Below are 9,672 nucleotides of genomic sequence, written 5' to 3' on the forward strand. Positions count from 1 at the left end.
CACTTCCAGTTTTGATGAAAGTCATCAAAGAATCCATTTTTTTTGTTGTTGTTAGGTGCCGTCAAGTCAGTTCCAACTCATAGCGACCCTGTGTACAGCAAAACAAAACACCGCCTGGTCCTGCACCATCCTCACAATCGTTGTTATGCCCATTGTTGCAGTTACTGTGTCAGTCCATCTCGGTAAGGATCTTCCTCTTTTTTGCTGACCCTCTACTTTACCAAGCATGATGTCCTTCTCCAGAGACTGATCCCTTCTGACAGCATGTCCGGAATATGTGAGACATAGTCTCACCATCCTTGCTTCTAATGAGCATTCTGGTTGTACTTCTTCCAAGACAGATTTGTTCGTTCTTCTAGCAGTCCATGATGTATTCAATATTCTTCGCCAGCATCACAATTCAAAGGCGCCAATTCTTCTTTGGTCTTCCTTATTCATCATCCAGCTTTTGCATGCATATGAGGCAATAGAAAACACCATGGCTTGGGCCAGGCGCACCTTGAATTCTTGTAATCATCAGATTTCATAGCAGGGAAAACATTTGTTCATTAATGTTTCAGCCATAGCTCAACAAATCCCAGTGGTCATGAGATCACACAGTGGAGAATCCTTTTAAGTGGTGCAGAAGGGCTTCAGTTATCATTGCCAAATATTACTCAGGAGATATGCCTTAGAAAGAATAAGTTTGATCATGTCTTTACAAAAGTACAATGATGGACACATCAAAACCAATATTCACTAGAATGTAAGCTCCATGAGGGCAAGGCCTTTGCTGCTGAATCTACTCAAACTTAACATTGACTAGCACTTTATAGATGTGCTCAGTGCTTATTTGTTAAATGAATGAAAAGGAGAGAATGTACAACATTTGAAAATTGTATTGAGAAGAAGAAACAAGAAAAGGAAGTTAACTCAGGGAAATCAACAGAAGTGCAGAAAACCACTTGGTACTATGATCCACAATATTATTTTTCTATTAACCAAATCTAATTGGCTCCTCTCCTCCTCTCAGCCTCTGTTATTGAGTTGGGTTCTTATTATTTGGGACTATGTCTAATATTCTTTCAGTTTTATACAGTATAAAGTCTACCGTAATCTTGCAGTGAGCGGACACTACATATTAAACATTTGAATATTTCTTCAGCAGTTTTAACACAGGGCTATACTGTAACAGTTTGAAAGTGTAAGAAGTAGTGACTAATGAAAAAAATTTTCTTATTTAATCTTGGATTGACCATGGATTTCTGAGTCTCTTCATTTCCATAAAGGCCTTGATATGATCGGACTTTAATTGCTGTATTATTTTTTTAATAAAAACTTTTCACATAGGGTATATTGTGAAATGGAAAATTTCATGAAATTTGATCATTGTTGGTACAGGACTGACATTTACATGCTTTCTCTATTGGTGGTAGTAAAAGCACAGTTTTGTAAAGGAGTATACTTCAGAATGTGCAATACATGGCTCTGATCTGGGAATCATATGATCAAAATTTATGATTAAGAGATTCAGTCATCTAAAAGAAAAGTGCCACATCAATGATGTCCCTGATTTTTTTAAGGGAAATAAAGTGTTCATTAATAGGAATTTGACTTTTGATGTATTCCTGTAATAATATGAAACCATTAAAATGAGGGTATATTGTTGTTGTTAGTTATTGTCAAGTCGATTCCAACTCATGGTAATCCCATGTGTGCAGAGTAGAACTGCTCTATGGGGTTTTCAAGGCTGTGACCTTCCAGAAGCAGATAGCAAGGCCTTACTTCTGAGGCAACTCTAGGTGTGTTTGAGCCTCCAACCGTTAGACTAGTACTCCAGTGTTTAACCATTTATACAACCCTGGACTCCATTTAACAGATAAAGAACTAATATTACTAATACATAAAGAAAACTTAGAAATAGAGTAGAAAGATCAAACCTCAATAGAAAAGTGAGCAACAAATTGAAGAGACAGTTGACAAAAACATATATTAATGGCCCTTGAAATATGAAAAAATGTTCCACTTCACTCATGATAAATGCAAATTAAAACTACACTGAGGTAACATTTGTTACCACTCCTTTGGCAAATTTGGCAAAAAGCTACTCTCATACATTGCTGGTGGGAATGCAAATTGGTTCAACCAATATGGAAGGAAATTTGAAAAGATGGGGAAAAGTACATATGTATATACCACTTGACTCTGCAGTCCTAATTTTATGAAAATTTATCCTTAAGATATATCTTCATCGGAGAGAAAAGATAAATTTACAAGGTTGTTTATTGCAGCATTGTTTGTAATGAGAAAATGTTAGAAATACAAAGATTTTCACGTATGTTAATGGGGAAGGAACAACTCAGAAAAGGAGGGTGAGAATGGTTGCACAACCTGAAGAATGTAATCATTGTCACTAAATGGTACATGTAGAAACTGTTGAATTGGTGTATGTTCAATGCCTATAGATAGGGGCATTGTTAAATAAACCACACAGTGGAGTTCTATGCAGCTGTAAAAAGAATGTACTTAGATGAAGTGATTTGCAGAATATACTGTTAAGTGAAAAAAGCATGGAATGTTTTGTAAAGGAAAATAATAAAATCTAGATATCTTTTCTGAAGGAAGAACCAGAAAATAATGAAATTGGTTAAATACAATGGTTAAGTTAAATGGAGGAAATGCTGGAGGAGTGAGAAAGACTGGAAGGGATGGAGAGAGTGACCCCAATGCTCAGCTCTTCAGCAACTAGCTTGGAGATGTTGGACAATATATTAACGTCTGAAATTTTGTGTTTTCACCTCCATAGTTGGGATAATAATACCATGAAGAGTTTAAATGAATTAAGATGGCTTTTCCATGCGGCTACTGCTTCCGCTTTAGCCCTCTCAAACAGTGGTGGTTTTTCTTGCCAAACGAGTAGTACCAAAGGGTCCGAAGTAGGAGTCGATACTTTTCTTGCTTCTCAATGCCCCTCTGAAGCCATTCTACCTTGCCCATACTTTAAACGCCCAGTGTTAGGCTCATACCATCACATCATAGTAGCCATTGCCCTTTTTAATTCAGTTATCTCCTGCCCCTAAGAAGACCATTCCCGTTAACTCCTTGACGATTGTATCTCTTGGCTCAATGTTCCTTTTCCAACAACACTCCTGCCATAGTTAAAAGGTATCTATCTAGTGACTATGCATATTTTTCGCTCGAGGATTCAGGGAAAGGTAATGCATGTTCTCGGTGTAGTAAACTACATTAACCCCTAGGAGCTCGAGATTTTGGGCTTTGTTCCTTTCCGCATTGTGGGAACTGTAGTCCAGGAATTGTGTATTATCAGAAGCATTTCCTCCCCCAGGAGCTTGAGGTTTGTGGACGTTGTTTCCCCTCGGGCATCCTGGGAAGTGTAGTCAGGCAGCTGGGCGGAGTTAGGGTACTTTCTCTCAGACAAGCGGTTCTGAGGAATTCTGGGAAATGTAGTCCAGAAACTGGACTCGCGGGCACTTCTGCCGGGGGAGTGAGGTTCCTGCCATCTTTTCTTCCTAGTGGTGTTTGAGTCTTTCGTCTCGCAACCCTTTCGAAGTTTCTGGACCTGCGCTTGGGACAAGTAACGAGCCGGACACCGACTTAAGAGAATAGAAGTGGCGGCGCAAGCGGAGGTTTGAGAGACGAGGGTGGCGGTTTGCGTTTCCTCGGCGTAGCCTCTTGCGTTTTGGGCGGTTCGCGCGTGCAGGGTTGGTAACGAGTTCGGGTCGCTCATTCCCTGGTTTGAGGGTTTTCCCGGCTCTCTGCTCCCGGCAGCCGTCTACCTCCAGCTTTCATCCGCGCTGCCACCACCTCACGGTATAGCGTTGGGCGAGTTATTTAATCTTTCTGTGCCCCCGGTTGCTTTTCTGTAAAAAGGGGATGTTACTATTCGTAATAGAATTGTTTCGAGAATTAAAAGAGGTAGTATGAATAGAAGTCTTAAAACAGTTCACGGCACATGATGAGTGGTGATATCCGTTGTTAGTAATATTTAATTTCCCGAAAAACGCTCAGTTCCCTGAAAGCGACGAAGCCAGAGCTCCAACTGCAGTGGCCCTGGCCCTTCTCTGTGATCTCTGCCGAGCCTGGATCTTCACGGATGATCTGACTCTTTTTTCTAGCAAGGAAGGGGTGGCTTCTAGCTGGTACAAGGTGAGGAGAATTAACAAGAGATTTATCGGGGACAGCAATGCAGTCTTGTATTTCACAGTATTCTTTCCTCCCTAGCCCCGATTTCTCAAAAGGGACTGCAGGGAGGTGGAAGCACTGACTCCTTGGCTACTGGCAACAGAGCCACACGTGAGTAGCGTTTGGTGTTCTTCTACAAAGATTTTCACATATGTTAACGGGGAAGGAACACCTCAGGAAAGGAGGGTGAGAATGGTTGCACAACTCGAAGAGTGTAATCATTGTCACTAAATGGTACATGTAGAAACTGTTGAATTGGTGTATGTTTTGCTGTGTATGTTCTCAACAACAACAAAATGCATAAAATTTTTTAAAAGTTGTAAAAAGATTTTCACATAAATTGTAGAATGTGTGACATGTATGTCGGTATGAGTAAGGATAAAAATTAAGCTTTAATTGCTAAATTCCATTCTAAGGGTTTTATAAAAATTAATACATTTATGGCACGCTGTGGCTGTGTGGAGGAGCCTTGGTGGCACGGTGGTTAAGCCCTCAGCTGCTAATGGAAAGGTCGGTAGTTCAAACTCACCAGCCTCTCTGTGGGAGAAAGATGTGTGGCAGTCTACTTGCATAAAGATTAACAGCCTTGAAAACCCTATGGGGTTGCTTTGAGTCTGAATAAACTCAAAGGCAGTGGATTTGGTTTTGGTGTTAATGGTTATGTGAGGTGGTACTGCTTTTTTCCCTATTTTAAGGGCTAGGAGATTAAGTTATTCACGCATAGTCACAAAACTGGTAGGAGAGAGCTGGGATAGGAACCAAGACAGTCTAAGTCCAGAGCCCGAATTCATAATTTCTGTGATATATTCCCCATGAGCCACAGGAAACTTAGAGGAACGAAGTTGATTGTTGGAATCTTGTGAGTTTTTAAGAAATGTTCTCAACCATTTCATATGATTACAAGTAATATTTTGTATTTTTATAGAACCAGATCATTGTGGAGAATTCAGAAAATACAGAAATATTCAGGGAAAAAAGTTTTTAATTACTTAATAACTCCAGAGTGTAAAGATAGCAGCTGTAAAGCTTGAGATACATTTTTGTGTAGTGCTTCTTTGTGTATTTATATATAAATGGTTCACAAAGGTGAGATCATACTTTCCATAATGTTTTTACTCTTATCTTTTTCAACTGTGGAAATGTCCAAACGCTGCCAAGGAAGAATAGACTAATGACTGCTATATATTGTCATCGTTATCATTTTTATTATTACTATGACTATTTTGTGATTTTCTTTTAAATTTTATTGTGCGTTAGGTGAAAGTTTATAGCTCAAATCAGTTTCTCATTCAAAAATTTGTACAGAAATTGTTTTGTGACATTGGTTGCAGTCTCTGCAATGTGTCAGCACTCTCCCCCTTACCCTGTCCTCCTTGGGTTCCTCGCATCCATTTGTCCGGTTTTCCTGGCCCTTCCTGCCTTGTCTTTGCTTTTGGCCAGGTGTTGCCCATGTGGTTTTGTATACTTGATTAAACTAAGAAGCACTGCCTGACCAGCTGAGGCAAACTTGGCTTTTCAGCAGCCATGGATTCCCTTTGCCTGTTAGCGCCATGGAGGCCTCTTGTTTCCCCTTTCCTGGGACAAAGTGATTGCTGTTCAAAGTCTGACTCTTTTTTTTTTTTTTTAACCGCAGAAGGAAATTTTTTTTATAGACTTTTTAAAAATTTTTTTTTACTGTGTTTAGGTGAAAGTTTACACCTAAACTAAATGAGAAATTAGTTTCTCATTCAGAAATTTATACACAAACTGTTTTGTGACATTGGTTGCAATCCCCGCAATGGGTCTGCATTCTCCCCTTTCTCTTTCCACCCTGGGTTCTCTGTGTCCACTTGTTCGGTTTTCCTATCCCTTACTGCCTTCTCATCTTTGCTTTGGGCAGGTGTTGCCCATTTGGTCTCCAACATTTGATTGAACTAAGAAGCACATTCCTCACCTATGTTATTGTTTGTTTTATAGGCCTGTCAAATATTTGGCTGAAAGGTAGTCTTCAGGAGTGCCTTCGGTTCTGATTTAGCAGGGTGTCTGGTGCCTGTAGTCTCGGGAGTTCCTCCAGTCTCTGTCAGGACAGTAAGTCTGGTCTTTTTTTGTGAATTTGAATTTTGTTCTACATTTTTCTCCTGCTCTGTCCAGCACCCTATATTGTGATCCTGTTAGAGCGATTGGTAGTGGTAGCCAGGCACCATCTAGTTCTTTTGGGCTCAGGCTGGTGGAGGCTGTGGTTCATGCAGTCCGTTAGTCCGTTGGACTAATATTCTGCTTGTATCTTTGGTTTTCTTCATTCTTTGCTCCGGACGGGATGGGACCGACGTATCTTAGATGATCACTCGCAAGCTTTTAAGACCCCAGCCGCTACTCACCAAAGTTGAATGTAGAACATTTTCTTTATGAACTGTGTTATGCCAATTGAACTAGATGTCCCCTGAGACTATGTTTTCCAGCCCTCAAGGTGTTTGGATGTGCCTAGGAAGCTTCTGTGACTTTGCCTTGGTCAGGTTGTGCTGACTTCCCCTATGTTGGGTGTTGTTTTTCCCATCCCCAGAGGTAGCACTTGTCTACTGTCTAGTTAGTGATTCCCCCCTCCACCTCCCCTCGTAACCATCAAAGATTGTTTTTTTCTGTGTGTAAACCTTTTCTTGAGTTTTTATAATAGTGGTTTCAAACAATATTTCTCCTTTTGTGATTGACTTATTTTAATCAGGATAATGCTCTCCAGATTCATCCATGTTGTGAGATGTTTCACGGATTCATCATTGTTCATTATTGTTACCTAGTATTCCATTGTGCGTATGTACCATAATTTATCCATTCATCTGCTGGTGGGCACTTAGGTTGTTTCCATTTTTTGCTACTGTGAATAATGGTGCAGTAAACATTGGTGTGCATATGTCTACTTGTGTGACGGCTCTTATTTCTCTAGGATATATTCATTTAGGAGTGGGATTGCTAGATCACGTGGTATTTCTATTTCTAGCTTTCTAAGGAGGCACCATATCGTTTTCCATAGTGGTTGTACCATTTTGCATTCCCACCAGCAGTGCGTAAGAGTTCCAATCTCCCTGCAACCTCTCCAGCATTTATTATTTTCTGGTTTTTTGTTTTGTTTTGTTTTTTTGATTTGTGCCAGTAATGTCAGGGTGAGATGGTATCTCATTGTGGTTTTGACTTCCATTTCTCTAATGGCTAATGGTCATGAGCATTTTCTCCTGTGTCTGTTAGCCACCTGAATGTTTTATTTGGGTGAAGTATCTGTTCACTTCCTTTGCCCATTTTTTAATTGGATTATCTGTCTTTTTGTTGTTGGGATGTTGAAGTATTTTATAGATTTTAGAGATTAGACCCTTGTAAGATATGTCATAGCCAACATTTTTTTCCCAGTCTGTAGGTTCTCTTTTTACTCTTTTGGTGAAGTCTTTTGATGGCATAAGTGTTTAATTTTTAGGAGCTCCCAATTATCTAGTTTATCTTCTGGTATTTATGCATTATTAGTTATGGTTTGTACTGTATTTATGCCATGTATTAGGGCCCCTAGCGTTGTCTCTATTTTTTCTTCCACGATCTTTATTATTTTAGGTTTTATATTTAGGTCTTTGATCCGTTTTGTGTTAGTTTTGTGTATGGTGTCAGGTATGGGTTGTGTTTCATTTTTTTATAGTTGGATATCCAGTTTTGCCAGCACCATTTGTTAAAAAGACTGTCTTTTCCCCCATCTAATGGATTTTGGTCCTTCGTCAAAGATCAGCTGACCATAGGTGGATGGATCTATGTTTGGGTTTTCAATTCTGTTCCATTGGTCTATGTACCTGTCGTTGTACCAGTACCAGGCTGTTTGATGACCGTGGCTGTATAGTCAGTTCTGAGATCAGGTAGTGTGAGGCCTCCTACTTTTTTCTTTTTCTTCAGTAATGCTTTGCTTATCCAGGGCCTTGTTCCTTTCCATATAAAGTTAATGATTAATTTTTCCATCTTGGAAAAATGTTGTTGGTATTTGGATTGGGACTACATTATATCTGTAGATTGTTTGGGGTAGAATTGACATTTTCACATTGTTGAGTCTTCTATCCGTGAACATGGTATGTTTTTCCACTTATGTAGGTCTCTTAGTTTCTTGCAGTAGTGTTTTTTAGTTTTCTTTGTATAAGTCTTTTAAGTAACTGGTTAGATTTATTCCTAAGTATTTTGTCTTTTTAGGGGCTATTATAAATGGTATTGTTTTCCTGATTTCCTTTTCAGAGTTCTCTTTGTTGGTGTATAGGAATCCAATTGATTTTTATATGTTGATCTTGTATTCTGCTACTCTGCTGAATCTTTCTCTTAGTTCCAGGAGTTTTCTTGTGGGATCTTTGGGCTTCTCTATATGTAGTATCATATTATCTGCAAATAGAAATAGTTTCATTTCTTCTTTTCCAATTTGAATGCCCTTTATTTGTTTTTCTTGCCTCATTGCTCTAGCTGGGTCTTCCCACACAATGTTAAATAGGAGTAGTGATAAAGGGCATCCTTGTCGTGTTCCTGTTCCAGGGGGAATACTTTCAGCCTCACTCTACTGAGAATGATGTTGGCTGTTGGTTTTGTATACATGTCCTTTATTATGTTGAGGAATTTCACTTCTGTTCCTATTTTATTGAGAGTTTTTATCAGGAATGTGTGTTGGACTTTATTAAATGCCTTTTTGGCATTAATAGAGATGATCATGTGATTCTTTTCTTTTGTTCTATTTATGTGGTGGATTGTATTCTATGATTTTTTTTTAACGCTTTATTTTAATATAATTTCAAACCTGTAGAAAAGTTGTGAAAATGCTTTTAAGGACTACTCATATATTTTTTACCCAGATTGACAAGTTGTTTACATTTCACTTCTTTGCTTTGTCATTGACCATCAGCCAAGTACCATCAGAAATATGCCTGTGATCACCCAAAGTCCGTTAATTGGGGAAAAGACAGTCTCTTTAATGAATGGTGCTGGCATAACTGGATATCCATCTGCAAAAAACTTAAAACAAGATCCATACCGCACACCATGCACAAAAACTAACTCAAAATGGATCAAAGACTTAAATATGAAATTGAAAATGATAAAGATCATGGAAGAAAAAATAGGGACAATGCTAGAAGCCTTAATACATGGCATAAACACAATACAAGCCATAAATAACAACGCACAAGCACCAGAAGAGAAACTAGATAACTGGGATCTCCTAAAAATCAAACACTTACGCTCATCAAAAGTCCTCACCAAAAGAGTAAAAAGACAACCTACAGACTGGGAAAAAATTTTTGGCTATAACAAATCCAGTCAGCATCTAATCTCTAAAATCTACAAAATGTTGCGAAACCTCAACAACAAAACACAAATAACCTGATTAAAAAATGGGCAAAGGATATGAACAGGCACTTCACCAAAGAAGATATTCAGGCAGCTAATAGACACATGAAGAAATGCTCACGATCATTAGCCATTAGAGAAATGCAGATCAAAACTACAATGAGG

The 9,672-nt window shown here is 38.8% G+C and overlaps 1 protein-coding gene across 2 annotated transcripts in view; it reads left to right on the forward strand.

Annotated features, from left to right (window-relative positions):
• The first annotated feature begins 3,160 nt into the window (after window positions 1–3,160).
• Window positions 3,161–9,672, forward strand: part of LOC101352492 (zinc finger protein 234) — a 22,529-nt gene continuing 16,017 nt past the window's right edge. The window contains exons 1-3 of one of the 2 annotated variants that reach the window (XM_023742731.1): window positions 3,161–3,626; window positions 4,009–4,146; window positions 4,222–4,293. The gene's annotated coding sequence lies outside the window, so the exon portion shown is untranslated. Of the gene's footprint in view, window positions 3,627–3,674; window positions 4,147–4,221; window positions 4,294–9,672 lie in introns of those variants that run through there. The other variant, XM_023742732.1, reaches the window with a different exon arrangement.

The sequence above is a fragment of the Trichechus manatus genome, unplaced genomic scaffold (genome assembly GCF_000243295.1).
Source record: "Trichechus manatus latirostris isolate Lorelei unplaced genomic scaffold, TriManLat1.0 scaffold00216, whole genome shotgun sequence".
NCBI lineage: Eukaryota > Metazoa > Chordata > Mammalia > Sirenia > Trichechidae > Trichechus > Trichechus manatus.